The sequence below is a fragment of the Macaca nemestrina genome, chromosome 8 (assembly GCF_043159975.1).
Source record: "Macaca nemestrina isolate mMacNem1 chromosome 8, mMacNem.hap1, whole genome shotgun sequence".
Classification (NCBI taxonomy): domain Eukaryota; kingdom Metazoa; phylum Chordata; class Mammalia; order Primates; family Cercopithecidae; genus Macaca; species Macaca nemestrina.
In genome coordinates, this window is record NC_092132.1 from 151,310,571 (window position 1) to 151,326,535 (window position 15,965).

A 15,965-nucleotide genomic window follows, 5' to 3' on the forward strand; every position below is an offset into this window, starting at 1 on the left:
GGAAGGAGCGGAGGGCAGCCGTCCCACTGGGGAAGGTGACTGAGGGTCTCATGCAGGTAGGATCTGGGGGAAAGGGCGGAGGGCAGCCGTCCCACTGGGGAAGGTGACAGAAGGTCTCACGCAGGTAGGATCTGGGGGAAAGGGCGGAGGGCAGCCGTCCCACTGGGGAAGGTGACAGAGGGTCTCACGCAGGTAGGATCTGGGGGAAAGGGCGGAGGGCAGCCGTCCCACTGGGGAAGGTGACAGAGGGTCTCACGCAGGTAGGATCTGGGGGAAAGGGCGGAGGGCAGCCGTCCCACTGGGGAAGGTGACAGAGGGTCTCACGCAGGTAGGATCTGGGGGAAAGAGTGCTGGAAAAGGGGCGGTCACCCGTCTGCGTGGGATTCTCCCTCGGTCTTTGGATGACTCTTGAGTTCAGGCTCTGGGAGACCCGGCAGACAGTAGCTCCTGGATGAAGAAGAAATTTTATAAATCACAGTGTGTTGAAGAGACAAGGCAGTTGGTGCCCAATGAGAAGGGAAACAAGTGTTGAACATTCTGAGAATTCAGGTGAGACTCCAGCAGGAGCAAATCGTTTCAATGGGTACCACACCCAGCCAATCAGGACGAAATGGAAATTAACTTGTCTTAACAAAGCCTAAAGACTAACACCAGGTCTGAATGGATTGAGGTGTTCCCTGGTGAATGTAACTCTCTGCTAGAACAAAATTCAATACTTTTTCAGAAAAAACTACATAGATCAATAAAAAGGTGGAATTATATATGATATATAATCATTTTTGTATTTATATAACTTTATATTTTATATATACTTTCTGAAAGATATATGTGTGTCTGTGTGTGTACGTGTATGTGTGTGGGTGTGGGGTATGCATAAAGGAAACTTTTCTCAACCCATTTTTAGAGACCAGTATAATCTTCATCTAAAACGTCAAGGACATTACCAGAAAGGAAGAGCCCAGGCCAACAGTCTCATAAACCTACACATAAAAACTCTTAACTAAATACCAGCAAACAGAATCCAGGGTATAGAAAAAGGATACTACATCACAACAAATTCAGATGAATTTTAGTAATACAAGGTTGATTCAATATTAAAAACTTAATCCCTTAATTCATCAGATTAACACAATGAAGAGATACACATATGATAACCTCATAAGATGCAGAATAGGATATGATACAATATTTAACACCAATACCTGGTGAAAAACATCCAGCAAAGTTACAACAAAAGAAAACTTAAATAGTGAGAGGCACATATGAGGAATTTCTATAGCAGATATCATACTTACTTTTGGAAATATTGGCCACTTTGCCACTGGTGTCTGGAACAAGGATGTCTAATTTCACTGTTTCTGTGCAATATTGTCTTGTATTCCTTTGATAGTGAAATAGGGCAATTAAAATTATAAAGCTTACAAAGAAAATTCCATAATTGTATACATGGAAAATCAAAATACTCTACAAACAAATCATTGCTTGAGTAAGTACAGATAAAAATGGCATAGGACTCAAGGGCAATATAGAGATACTAACTGTATCTCTGCATCACAGGAGAATAAGAAGTAAAGATGTAAATTTAAGTCCAACAAATAACTGCAAGTTCTCTACCCTGAAAACTTTGAAATATTTCTGGTAAAATAAATTTAAAACCTAAATAAGTGAAAAGATATTCCATTTTCATGGATTGGGGAATATGTAATATTGCTAATACATTCATTGTATTCAAATTGATTCATAGTTAACTTATTCTCAGTCCCAATTTAAGCAGCTTTTTCTCCCTCAAAGGTATTTAACACGCTGATTTTAAAATTTATAAGGATATTCAAAATCATAAAATAGCCAAAATAATTTTACAGAAAAATAATGAAGTACTTAATTTCTTTGTCTATAGCTGTATATTCTCCTGTTGTTAATATAGTTGCACCAGATTTTTATAATTTATTGCTTTTAACATACTTTTGTTAAGTCAAGTTTAGCCTAAAGCTGCCTCCTTACATATTTTAAGTTTGGCCTGAAGTTCTCTGTAAATGGTGAACTACAACAAGAGAGGTATTTCAAGAACAATAAAGTTCTTTATCCAAAATAAAAATATTATATTTTAAATCTGTATGCATCCAGTGATATAGGTTCAAAGATATATAAAATATTGACAGCATCAAAAGGAGACATGGGAAGATCAATAATTACAGATGGAAACGTTAACGTGAGCCCCTCAAAATCTATAGAAAAGTAGATACAAAATATATTAAGATAGAGGAGACTTGAACAACACCATTAGCAAACAAGCTTCCTTATATGATATGATACCTATATGCATATACAAACATGTATATGATACATTACTGTATCTAATAATGGAATTAAAATTATTTTTAAATAGTCTTAGAACACGTACCAGTATTTTCCACGTGCTGGTTTATAAAGCATTTCTTAACAAATTTTTAAAAATTGAAATCATTTAGGCCATGGGTTTTGACTAGAGTAGAGTAAGCTAGAAATCAGTAACAAAGATAAGCAAAAACTCCTCACAGATTAGAAATAAAGAAATATACTTTTAAATAAACCCTGATTAAAAATTCAAATGAAAACATAAAAAGTATTTTAAATGAATCGTAAAGAAATTTCAAAATATCAATATATGTGAATGAAAGTAAATTAATGCTCAGTGGGGAATTTATAACTATAAATAAATATATTTAGAAAAAAGAATACTGAAAGTAAAATATCTTACCTTCTATTTAATGAACCTAAAAAATGGCAACAAAACAAACCATAAAAGCATTTGTATAATGAAGAAAATAAGGATAAGAGCAGAAATCAATGAAAGACAAAGTGAATGTTTTCTGCCCTAATAATATCTATAATATTTATGTTAATGTAGATTATTTAGCCACTTATTAATTTTTAAATAGTGGCATATAGGTGTTTGAGAAATATTGATCATCAAGACAGAGCAGCATGGCATACATGAAATAAATCATTTTTTTAAAAAAATCTGGCATATTAGTTAAATATTTGTAATCTATACACAGATTTTTTCAACCAAATGCTTGGATCAAAAATGTCGTATTGGAGGGCAAACTTCTCATATACGCAGGCTCCGCAGGGCCGACTGAGTTACTCGAGTGTCCACAAATTTGGGTATACGTGAGAGTCCTTGAACCAATCCCCCAATGCCCCTTTAGATTTGTTGCTGGATTTAATGAGAACTATCCAATGGTTTACATATCAAATCATGCTCGTCAACAAAAGACACATTTAATTGATTGTGTCAATATTGACACATTTATTGACATGCTTTAACGATCAACTAGGTTTTCAATAAATCAACAACCTTCATATCCCTTCCCACAAAGATCCAAAAATGTCATTCGAAAGATTAAATACAATTTTGAGTTTCATTCTCACTCAACTAAGCATTTAAATTCCCCTTTGGTAAGCAAGACTCAAGGAACTGGGTCACAGCCTGTTTGAATACAGATAGAGAATGCCAATCGTAATTTTGTTCATCTTCCAAAGGATCACACTGGAGGTTAATAGAATCACACAGAATAATGAAGGAGAATGTCCAGATACATTTTATTAAGGAAACATGAACTCTTAAAATTCAATTATATGTGTTCTCAATAAAGAAGTTTAACTCAATTATAATGATTTGTCAAAACTCTGCATAATTAATCATTGCAGAACTCCAAATTCATGATGGCATTATTCTGAAATCTGCTCACTTTAAAAATGTGATTGGAAAACAAATCCTTATTCTCTAATTCATGAACCCTTTAGAATATCTATCAGTTAAAACTTTTGCAAAGTCCTTGTTAATTCATTTTACATTTTAACATTCCATTAATGAAATATGTAAAATTAGGATGGTTTCTTTTTCTGTAATTGTGGGTGCACCGAAAAGAGGGGATTAGATTCCTAGTGATGTTCTATTATACATTATACACTCTTTTTTCCTAATTTTTCTCTATTTTTCCCTAATAACAGTATTCGCCACACTCCCATTGCCACCTATTTTTTTTTTAACATACTGGTTATTCTTATCGTCAACCTACTATAGGTTTTATTTACACATACAATTATCTACTGCAAAATTATGCTATCTCTAAACCACCCTATGCTGCAGGGATGAGTTTTCTTGCCTTCTGGCATTTGCGTGGATTCTAGTTCTGACTGAAAATGTCTTTCGCTCTCCTGATCTGGTGGGGCTCCCATCATCATTCAGGATTCAGATATGAGGCCACCCGTTTTTCAAGGGAGCATATTCTGAGCCTCTTTTATGTGAGTCTCTGTGCTTAGTCAGATGATACCATTTTTATATAAAATCCCATTATTTCTGCAATTTGAATTCCCCGTGTTCTTGCCGATACCTACCGCCAGGTTGTAAGGCAATTGTGCAGGCAGGCTCCCTGTGCTCTAAATCACAGTTCCATCCCCAGTGGTTCGCAGAACGTCCAGCACACAGGATGGTGTTCATGATGTCTGCTGAATAGAAAACTACGACATCTGTGAACTTTCCCAGCAGAAGTCTAGATGTAGCTGTGATCCTGTTTCTGGGACTGTTTGGATCACATAAGTCTCCTCTGTGACCTGAATTTCCAGTCCTGCTTAAGATAATTAAACCTTAAGAATACGAAAATCTTTATTTTGGCTTGTTTCATTTTGCTCCAGATTAAAATAAAGCAGCAGCTCCTTCAAAATTCATCAATAGCCCAGGTACCTAATATATTCAACCTCAAAACGTTATAAAGCTGCTATATTTTTGACAAAGAATTGCTGTTATAAGAAAAATTTATTTTTCCTTAAGATTTTTTGAAATTGCAGGCTGTACCGCTGTACCAATTATACTTTTATTTTCTTTCTAAATGCCTTAATGAAAGAAATATGCAAAACATCAACAGCTATGAAACAGTAAGCCTGTGCAGATACCTTGGGGAATTTATTTTATTATGAATTTATTATAAGTATAAATATGTTTTCGTAGCTGTAGCATTTGAAGCCCTCTGGCTGTAAGGAGCAAAATGCTTTCTTTTTAAGTATTATTTATAAGGGGCAATTTTCTTTAAAGGTCTTTTTAAAAATGTGCTTTGTTATTGACATTTCACTCCAAGCATTAAATTTTTTTTTACAAATTCACATTTTAAAATTGATATCCAGTGATTAATGATTCTTCTCTTTCTCCTCTAATGCCATTTTCCTGATGGTATTCATGCATATGTAAAGTTCCTCAGCTCTGGAACCAGCTCTCACCCCACTAGAGGCAAGCACTTTAAATTCTTTGTGTGTTTTCTCTGGTTGTTTCCAACATGTCTCCAACATGCCAGTCAAGAAACAGAACATTAGATACTCGGGAGGCTGAGGCAGGAGGATCGATTGAGTCCAGGAGTTAGAGGTTGTAGTGCACTATGTTTGCACCACTGCACTCCAGCTCAGGAGACAGAGCAAGAGAGCAAGACCCCATCTCTAACAATAACAACAACAAAAACCAACAGGCTGGGTGGAATGGCTCACGCCTGTAATCCCAGCACTTTGGGAGACTGAAGCAGGTGGATCACAAGGTCAAGAGATTTACCATCCTGGCCAACATGGTAAAACCCTGCCTCTACTAAAAAAAAAATACAAAAAATTAGCTGGGTATGGTGGCGCACATCTGTAGTCCCAGCTACTTGGGAGGCTGAGGCAGGAGAATGGCTTGAACCTGGGAGGCAGATGTTGCAGTGAGCCAAGGTCATGCCACTGCACTCCAGCCTGGATGACAGAACAAGACTCCACCTCAAAATAATAATAATGATAATAATAATAATATTTATATTGTTGTATCATGACTCACAATTGCACTATGGACTGCATGCGCCTGCTTACTCTAATAATAAAGCTATCCATTATAAAACACATAAATTGTATTTTATATTGCTATTATTAGGGAGAAGGAAGTCTAAGGTAAGAATTTATTCAAAAGTTGATAATTTGAGGATCCACCTTTATTTATCATCATCATCTCCTGTGCTCAAATAATCCCCAAGGGAAATCCCAGTCATAATTTAATAGCTTTGCATTTTTGGGGCATTTTATAAACTCTGCTAATCTCAGGGTCCCACGCAATTGTGTTTAGGATATCCGCCCCAAACAAAGTTTTTATTACTTGAGGGCATGTGAAGTGGAATGATCCAGCCCCGGTCTGGGCACATACAGACATGCTCAGTACACAGGTGTTACCTGCCCATCCACTTACTTTTCTCAAGTGAAACAATCGTGCTGCCTTTTAAGGTCCTAGTGCATATTATCACTAAGTAAATGTAACAGAGAAGTGTAATGCTTTCTAGGGGGCTTTACATGATACCAAAGAGTCTGAAAAAAGTGAAGTCCAAATTAATGATCCATAATCGTAGAAAGAAAGATAACTCTTATTTGGAGACAGCGAGCCCGGCATTGTGGTTCCTAAACCATGGCAAATGCGATCACCCCTAGAATTCTGTAGAGTATCAGAAAATAAACCCAAACACTGCTTATATGTCTGCCACAGGCTTTCAAAATGTGATTTTTATCCTAAAGGTAAAATCCACAGAGGCAACAAAGTAGCAAATACGCCTAAGCTGCTTTTAAACTGTATTCCTTCGGGGAAGACGTGAAAGTACAGAATTAAAACGCTTAGCTTGTTTGTAAAGAAATTTAAGGCCTCATAAAGGTACTATGTTTTACTTTGAGAGAGGGAAACAGGTGTTTGATTTCTAACTGGAACAGTCACCCACACTTCAAAGTGGGGTTGAAAATACTTCAAACAGCAGGCAGCCGCCTTAAGCAGTTTCCACCTGCAAGCTGCTCCTGCCATTCCCTTTCCTCCAGCAGGACTGTCAGTCAGGCACTGGGGCAACAAAGCAGCGGGAAGATTCCTGGGGATGATGGAACCAGCTTGCGGAGAGGCAGCAGGAAGGTCTCACTCCTCCACTCTGAAAGTGCCCCTCGGTTTTCTGCAGCTAGGATCAAGTCACATGTAGATCACCCTCTTCGTCCCTTAGTGAACTACGCATCCTCCCTTCACATCCAAACCTACCATTCCTCCTGCAAATATTTATCAGGTAAATTAGGAAATGTCATCATTCTGTGTATCCAGAGGCTATGGAAATTACATGTAAATACCCCAAACTGAAAATCACAGCTTCTCTGTGCTTGTTTGTAAGTTGGAATCAAATCTAGCTTCCAACAGAATGCAAGAACTGCAAAATATAAAATATTAAAACATCCAGTTTTATTCTGCCAAATTTGCTGGTTAGTTGGTGGTGGGATCTATTATTGTAAAATAAGGGACAGGTGTGTGGCACATTTTCTTCTTGTACCTGTATCTGAAGAAACATTTAAATCAGGAAACCTAAGCAGATGTAGAAGCAAACAAAACCCCTGTGCTCTCTCAGTTCAGAAATGAATCTTTGTATATACATGTCCTTTTAAAAGATTTAGTTGATAAAGATTGTATATACTCAAGGTGTGCCGTATCCTTTGATACGTATTGTGTAGGATTTTCACAATCCAGTTAATTACCACATCCACTGCCATCCATGCTATGCATTAGAGCTCCAGGACTTGTCCCTCTTATAACTCAAATTTTTTACCCTTTAGGCCTCATCTCCCAATCTTCCCCACTCCCTGTAGCCTTGGTATCCACCCTTCTGCTCTCTATTTCTATAAGTACAACAATTTTAGATGCTACATGTAAGTGTGATCATGCAGTATTTGTCTTTCTGTGCCTGGCCTGTTTCACTTGACCTAAAGTCCTCCAAGCTAATCTATGTTGTTGCAAATGGCAGGATTTCCTTGCATTTTTAATGGCTGAATAATATTCCATTGCATGTGTATACATATTTTAAATTATCTTGTGGAAAATGTAAACTATGGAACCAAAGGTGGAGATGGGATCTTAACATGCTAAAATCGACACATCACTATTATTCAGAAGAATATAACAGGATTCTGACAACAAAGCATTCACTATGTGTAATATAATTAACTCAGAGATTCACTGCTACCAGACCACATGACGAGAAATGCTGAGGGAAGTTGTCCAGGCTGGGGAACATAGATCTGGAGAAACAAGATGTATGAGTATTGAAATGATGAGTGTTGAAAATGGCAACAATTTGTATAACCTGAAGATGCCTTTATTTCACATGTATTATTCAATGATTTTTTGTTAAATATAAAATTCTGATTTGACCGTTTTATTTCTTTTATTTGTATTTTTTTTCTTTTCTTTTGGTATTTTGTTCAGAATTTCTACTTGTTCTACTTGTTGGTTTGTTAAAAGATCACTCCTCCACAGCCGGGCAAGGTGACTCATGCCTGTAATCCTAGTACTTTGGGAGGTCAAGGCTGGTGGATCACCTGAGGTCAGGAGTTTGAGAACAGCCTGGTCAACACTGCAAAACCTTGTCTCTACTAAAAATAAAAAATCAGCTGGGCATGGTGGTGCACGCCTGTAGTCCCAGCTACTGGGGAGCCTAAAGCAGGAGAATCGTTTGAACCTGGGAGGCAGAGGTTGCAGAGAGCCGTGATCACGCCATTGCACTCCAGCCTGGGCGACAGAGCAAGACTCCATCTCAAGGGGGGAAAAAAAAAAAAAAAACACTCCTCTATATCTGAAATATAACTTCAAATACTGGTATTTGACAAAAAGCATAAAATTGTTCATTGAATATTACATATATAAATCTGTTAGATAAAGAGCCAACCGAAGCAAGATGACGTGCACCGTTGCCCTTGTTAAAACAGCCACTTGAAGCAGTTACATAACAAAACTCAGAATGACAGAACGGTGTGTACAACTTAGGATTTGTAATGAAGAATGAGAATACAATTATATGAAGAACGTGCAGAAATAAGCAAGAGTCCCAGAAAGAAAGAGATGCCACCCTGAAATGGAGCAATTGTGGGGGGTTGATAAAGGGATGATATGTGTGGAGAACCAGTGAGAGGTGTAAAATATCCCAGGGTTAGCAAAAGAGAGGGACTGATGCCTTCCTGATGAGGTGAAGACAAGACGAGGGAGCAGGTGCTGGAACCCAGGAAGGTCTGTTGCTGGAGCGACAGCTCTAGGAGAGGCGTCGCCTGCGGATGGTCACAGCCGCCATCAAGCACACTGCTCTGCAGCTCCACCTGCTGGTGCCTCCCATTCCTTGCGCATGACCACACTTTGGAGGGAACACAGCCACGCCCACTCTGCCCATCACATCAGCGCCCCAGGCCCGGGGCAGAGTTAAGAAGGGTGCACCGCTGATCTAGCCAGCTCAACAAATTACACCCAGAACAAACTATGAGCATGCCCTAGTTTCCAGAACTAGAGCAAAATACTAAAGCCCAGAAGAACTTAGTTTCTCAATTTCCATAAGGAAAGAACAGTGAAATTACATTACTTTCTTCATTGTGTCTATTCAGCAAGTAGATAGCTCTTTTTCCTTATTTTCCCTGTTTCTAGAGGTGCTAATGGTATCCCTTTGTACGTAGCTATATATGCAAGATTCCACTGAATAATATATATGCTTTAAATCTCGGCAGACCTAGATACTCAGGAAATATTTATCGACTAAATTAATGAATAAGTACAAAGAAATGTAACACAAATATTTATAACTATTATAATGCACTAGGATTATCTAGCAAATTACTTATGTAATCATATAAAAAATACAATATTTCTGGCCAGGTGTGGTGGCTCACGCCTGTAATCCCAGCATTTTGGGAGGCCGAGGTGGGTAGATCACCTGAGGTCAGGAGTTCGAGACCAGCCTGACCAACATACTGAAACCCTGTCTCTACTAAATATACAAAAATTAGCTGGGTGTGGTGGCATGCCTATAATCCCAGCTACTTGGGAGCCTGAGGCAGGAGAATCACTTGAACCCAAGAGGCAGAGGTTGCAGTGAGCCAAGATCACGCCATTGCACTCCAGCCTGGGCAAAAAGAGCAAAACTTCATCTCAAAAAAAAAAAAAAAAAAGAAATATATATATATACACACACACACACATATATACACATACACTATATATATATATATTTCTATATACATGTGATAGAGCATATATAATCTGGTTAGACATAGACATCTGCACCTTACTACATTCACTGATGCTTCAAGAGCTCGGGAAGGAGGCATTGGTTATGCCCTCTACCCCTACTTCTGTCTCTTCTCAAATAAGGACAGGCTTCTTCCAGCTTCTGCTCTGTCCACACACTGCTAACCCCAGTGGCCAGGGAGTCAGAACTCACTGACCTGTGTGGTCGGTAGAGTTTGGGGTTAGGATGCAGTGTATACAGCCATCTTGTTTCACTCATTGATAGGAGGTCCACAGCCTCTTTTCCAACCTTCTCTCCCTGTTCCTGCCTTAGGGACAGGTGTCCAGCTGGAGAGGACACTCAGCCCTGCTCCTTGCCTTCCATGTCTCCCTGTTCCTGCCTTAGGGACCAGTGCCCAGGTGGGGTGGACACTCAGCCCTGCTCCCTGCCTTCCTTCTCTCCCTGTTCCTGCCTTCGGGGCAGGCGGCCAGGTGGAGAGGGCACTCAGCCCAGCTCCCTGTCTTGTCCTGCTCCTGCAGGTGCCCTGTGCTGACTCTAGGTGAGGAGATGCTAGGGTGCTCAGTGGAGCCTGCTTCCCCAAGCCTGGGATGCCACCTCAGATCTGAGGGTGACCTAGGCAGAGACTGAAGGGGAGGGAAGGAGAGGCCTGCTGTACACTGGTTCTGGCTGCATTTTCCAGGCCAACTTTTCACAGTGGCTGAAAAGGCAAACCCAGTTTCACCTGCTGTTGATAAAATGGATACTTTCTTTGCCACGCTGTATCACTCAGTAGACCTGGGAAGAAACAGAACATCAGAATGGAGGGACAGGGAATGGGACCCTCAAATTTCTAAAATTTTTTACAAACTTCTAAATTTCTAAAATTTTTTACAAATTTCTAAAAGTTTTTACAAACGATTTAACTTTTACCAAGTCATGATTACAGCTAGAAAATCCTAAACTTCCTTTTCAACTCCAAAAATCTGTAAATCTACAAATGGTTAAAGTGGGAAAATATTTCCTCAAATAGAAATGAGACAAAAAGATTATTGGCTGGGTGCGGTGGCTCACGCCTGTAATCCCAACACTTTGGGAGTCTGAGGTGGGTGGATCACCTGAGGTCAGGAGTTTGAGACCAGACTAGCCAACGTGGTGAAACCCTGTCTCTACTAAAAATACAAAAAGTAGCTGGGTGTGGTGGCGCGTGCCTGTAATCCCAGCTACTCAGGGGGATGAGGCAGGAGAATCGCTTGAACCCAGGAGGCAGAGGTTGCAGTGAGCTGAGATCACACCACTGCACTCCAGCCTGGGTAACAGAGTGAGACTCCAACTCAAAAAATATATATTAATTATTGTTAATAATGATTACATATTAGCATATGTTTATTAAAATATACTAAATATCAATAGCCTAATAGCTCACATTAAAATATTTTCAGCAGTATTTTGGAAGATCACTCTTTTGTAAGGTTTTAGATGGTCTTCATTTTTAATCCAACATCACTGGTTGACTTTTCCCCAGATATTTTCATATAATCCCCACTAACACTCTGTCATGAATTAATAATTAAAATACATAATCCTGTTTTAATTCCTTGCTTGTTTCCCTAAATTCCTTGCTATTTATTCATGGACAACAGACCATTATATTTGCATTTTAATTAACTTTTTTGTAGTTAATACTCATTCGTTATTGCCTTTGTATCTGTTCACAAACAGCAGCTACTCCCTAATCTATTAAGCTATACGTGGACTCCATGATGGCTTTATCTTATAATTTCTCATTCAGTGGAGGAAGCATTTAGAAGCTTTCTTTCTTTCTTTGCCAAATGTTTTAAATCACGGCTCATACTTCAGCACTGCTCACCCTATTAACCTGCAAAACCCACTGTTTTTCCACTTCAAGTTCAGATAAGCCTGGGGAGTTTTGGGGGCCACAAGGAAATTAGTGGGGCGCTAATCACGAGAAACACACTCACCCGTCCAAACCCAAACAATGGACTTAGAGGCACGAAGAAAAGCGAAAGCGAGACTTTTAATAGCGGTCTTGCAAGATCGCTGTCTGGTGGGCAGGCACGCTCAGTACAGTTACAAGAAGCCATTCAGCCACCAGTGCGCAGGTCCCTCTCCCGCTTCTTCATAGGCTGAGCACTGCAGGGCCACAATCTTCCGGACGTCACCTATTGGTCGTTGGGTTGGGGCTTTTAGGTGTTTCCTTTAGGGTTGGCTCGCTGCATTTTGTTGCGTCCCATAATGCTTTGCAACCACAGTCAGCTCGGGGGTTTTTCAAGTATTTGACTTATGACCTAGGTAGTCAGGCCAGCTGACCAGAATAGATAAAGCGAGCTATGTTGCAGGCTAGTAAACTTTCATTCTAGACTAAACTCTTGGGTTTGGGTGAGGGCAACTAAGAGTCCCCTCCAGCCCCCCACAAGCAGGCTCTGGCGGCGAAAGGAAGAGCCTAGTACATTCCGTTCTTCCTTAGTTTGCGGGCCCAACCCTATTCGAGGCACTTTTTTCTTGGAAATGAGCCATCATATACATTATTTCCTACATAACCAAACCCCTTCAGTGAGTTAATCATGCTCTCACTTTGCACAATAAGATTTTTTCATTTGATGATATGCAGAATCAATATCACTTCAATGTAAATTACAATCTATAGCTTTCTTTTGTTATGGACCCTTAGTCTGCAGGGCAGCTAGAGCTTCTTCTTGTTGTTTTTATTTACTTTTTTCTTAGTGATGGATCAATTCTGTAACATTCCTGAAATATGGCCTCGTGCAACTTCAGCCTCATTATCTTCAATAAAGGCCACAAATGCTGCAGTCAATAACAACACCCAGCTAGACTGGTCAATACGTGGGCTGTAGACAGGTTGTGAAAGGCTTTTATAAACACTGGATTTAAAATAAAAGCAGTTTTATTATCTGCTTATCCAAGACATTATCTCATTTAATTTTTAAAATATTAAAACCATAACTTCACGCAAATATAAAATAAAACCATGCCAAAGATTTTATTTAACTCAATTAATGAGCAAACCAGTGAGGTGTTAAAACTAGTTCACACTCTGGGAGGCTGAGGTGGGCAGATCACGAGGTCAGGAGTTCGAGACCATCCTGGCAAACATGGTGAAATCCCATTTCTACTAAAAATACAAAAATTAGCTGGGTGTGACGGTGCATGCCTGTAATCCCAGCTACTTGGGAGGCTGAGGCAGGAGAATCGCTTGAACCTGGGAGGTGGAGGTTGCAGTGATCATCCCACTGCACTCCAGCCAGGGTGACAGAGTTAGACTCTGTCTCAAACAAACAAACAACAACAAAAAAACTAGTTCAAACATCCTTTGGGAGGCAGGAAATATAGAGACTATTTAATAAAGGATTATTAGGATACGACTTCTGTGCTATATTCAAACCTGGTTTATGAGATCATCCTTTGGGTTATCTTCCCTATTGGGCAAAAATTATCTGCATCTCTACCAGAAAAAATAACTTTATAAATTACTCTCTTTCCCTGCAATGTTAGAAAATAGCCCATTCAATTTAAATAAAAATCAATTGAAGTCTTAAGCCTAAGAGCACCTTTTTACAAGTTTCAGACAATTTTTCTGACCAAGTACTTTTAACAAGTAAAAGGAAAAAAAAAATAGTATATCACAACAAGGAAATGGTGGCTTCTGTGGTAAACCAGTCAGTGCCAGACCCATCCAAATAGGAAACCCGGGTCTCCCTCAAGCTTCCAGTTACTTTGTGAAAACATATTCCCAGTGCTGTCAGAGCTCTTATTTTCTTTTTAATTTTAGAAAATAGAAGTGCTTTTGAAAAAGTTTTTATTTGTAAAATACCATGAAGACCAGAAAAACCCCATATCTCTTGGGTTTTTTTGGGCCCCAATTTTCATCTCTTAAACAGCTCAGAATAAACCTACCCTGGAGGAAGCTTTGTCCTGTGAGATGATAAACTTTCAGTTAACTTTTGACAATGCTCTTGTTTGCCAGAATCTGCCTCCTTGGTGTGTTATTATCCCCAAAGGCAAGTTAGCAAATTAGACATTCACAATATTTACTTTCATGCAGTCACCTTGGCTTTCTTGAAACCTGAGCACTCTAAACCTACAGTCAAAGCTGTAACTTTTCCATTCTTTCCGGGTCTGTTTCTTGACCCGGTTTCCTGATGCTCCTAGAAGTGTTGGTCCCTGATGCTGGGAAAAACATGGATCCCTATGGCTGGTTGAAAATCCCTGGCTTTCTTCTGTGGAGAAGCTTTGGACATATGAGAACAAATATAGAGCTCAGGTCTCACAGCCGAGTGGAGAGTCTGATGAATGGTCCAGCCTCATATCAAACACCAGGGACTTCTCCAATGAGGTACCATTTTGGTACACCAGTGCCCTGCGCTTACTGGGTTCAGGGGCAGACTGTTGAGGATGAGGAATCAGCCGCTAACACTCAAACCACCATGCTCATTCAGTAGGCAGGGAGTTTTGTAAGTGTGTTCTCAGACCAAACCGAGGGTCAGGCTGCCTCTTCTCAGGGCCCAATAACGAGATGCAGATGAACTGGGAAAGAAGAGAGTAACTGGGTGCAGGGAGAAGGCCAGGAAGATATCTCCAGACCAACCCAAAATTACAAAGGTTTCCAGAGCTTATGTACCTTCTAAGCTATATGTCTGCGTGCAAGTGTGCATGCATCTAAAGATGTAAGTGATGAGCTACTTCTAACCTATAACTAAGGTCTGAGTCCTGAGGACCTTCCTCTGGAGCCTCTGTGAATCTCCTTAATCTAGATGGGTCCAGGTGTTGGGGTGATCACCCTTATCTTGTCTCTTGCTAAATCATGGAGGTTTGGAGAGTTCCGTTAGATCTCAATAAAACCTGTTCGTGGAGGTCTGGGGAGTTTCTTCAAACCTCCAATAACAACTTGTTTAATCCTAAACAGGTCCTGTTAAGAATTCCTTTGAGCCAGGCGTGGTGGCTCACACCTGTAATCCCAGCCCTTTGGGAGCCAAGGCAGGCAGATCACTTGAGGTCAGGAGTTCAACACTAGCCTGACCAACATGGTGACACCCTATCTCTACTGAAAATACAAAACTTATCCTGGCGTGGTGGTGCATGCCTGTAATCCCAGCTGCTTGCGAGGCTGAGGCAGGAGAATTGCTTGAACCCAGGAGGCGGAGGTTGGCGTGAGCCAAGATCGCGCCATTGCACTGCAGCCTGGGCAACAAGAGTGAAACTCTGTCTCCAAAAAAAAAAAAAAAAAAAAAAGAATTCCTTTGTTATGTTATCCTGCTTCAGGGCCCAGGAAAGTCCTAGGCAAAACTCTTGATGGGATTTGTTACATTCCAGCCTTTGTATGAGGGCAATAGCTCTTTTAGCTTTTAATATTTAACTTAACCACTCAGTCAGTGCTGAAATGGTTGTTACAGAGCCTGGCCTGTCACAGGTGGAGAAAGGGTCCCATTCTCCATAAAGACCCACCATGGGCCTTTCTTAGTAAAACGTATCCAGAAAGACAGACAATTAGCCTCTCCTTAGGACATCACACGGAACCCCCTGTCAGCAAGACAAGGGCTGTCTCTGCTAAAGGAAGTTCCTGCTTCAAGGTTTTCCTCTCTTGGGAGCAGTAGATCCGTATCTTTCAAAGTGGCTCCTTCTCTTATCTGTTTAATTCATCTAAGCCATGTAGCAAGTATGTAATTTGTGTCACGTGACTGCTATTACCAGTTAGCCGAGGGTCAGTATCATTGGCTGTAAGAAATAATTTGGAATTCCTCTATCACATCATATCAAAAACTGTACCCTGGCATAGACCACCTCTGTATGATCCAAAGGCAGAAATGAAAAAGTAATCATACTCCTCTCACAGTACAGCAGGCTCTTCTAACAGTGTGAGCTTTCTTAAATCAA

The 15,965-nt window shown here is 40.0% G+C and overlaps 1 long non-coding RNA gene across 1 annotated transcript; it reads right to left on the reverse strand.

Annotated features, from left to right (window-relative positions):
- Positions 1-251: 251 nt before the first annotated feature.
- LOC105491876 (uncharacterized) lies at positions 252-4,475 on the reverse strand. The gene is made up of 3 exons (XR_011606587.1): positions 4,384-4,475; positions 1,296-1,381; positions 252-447 (listed from the first exon to the last, which is right to left on the reverse strand). It is a non-coding gene; the product is annotated as an uncharacterized lncRNA (long non-coding RNA).
- Between the last annotated feature and the right edge of the window lie 11,490 nt (positions 4,476-15,965).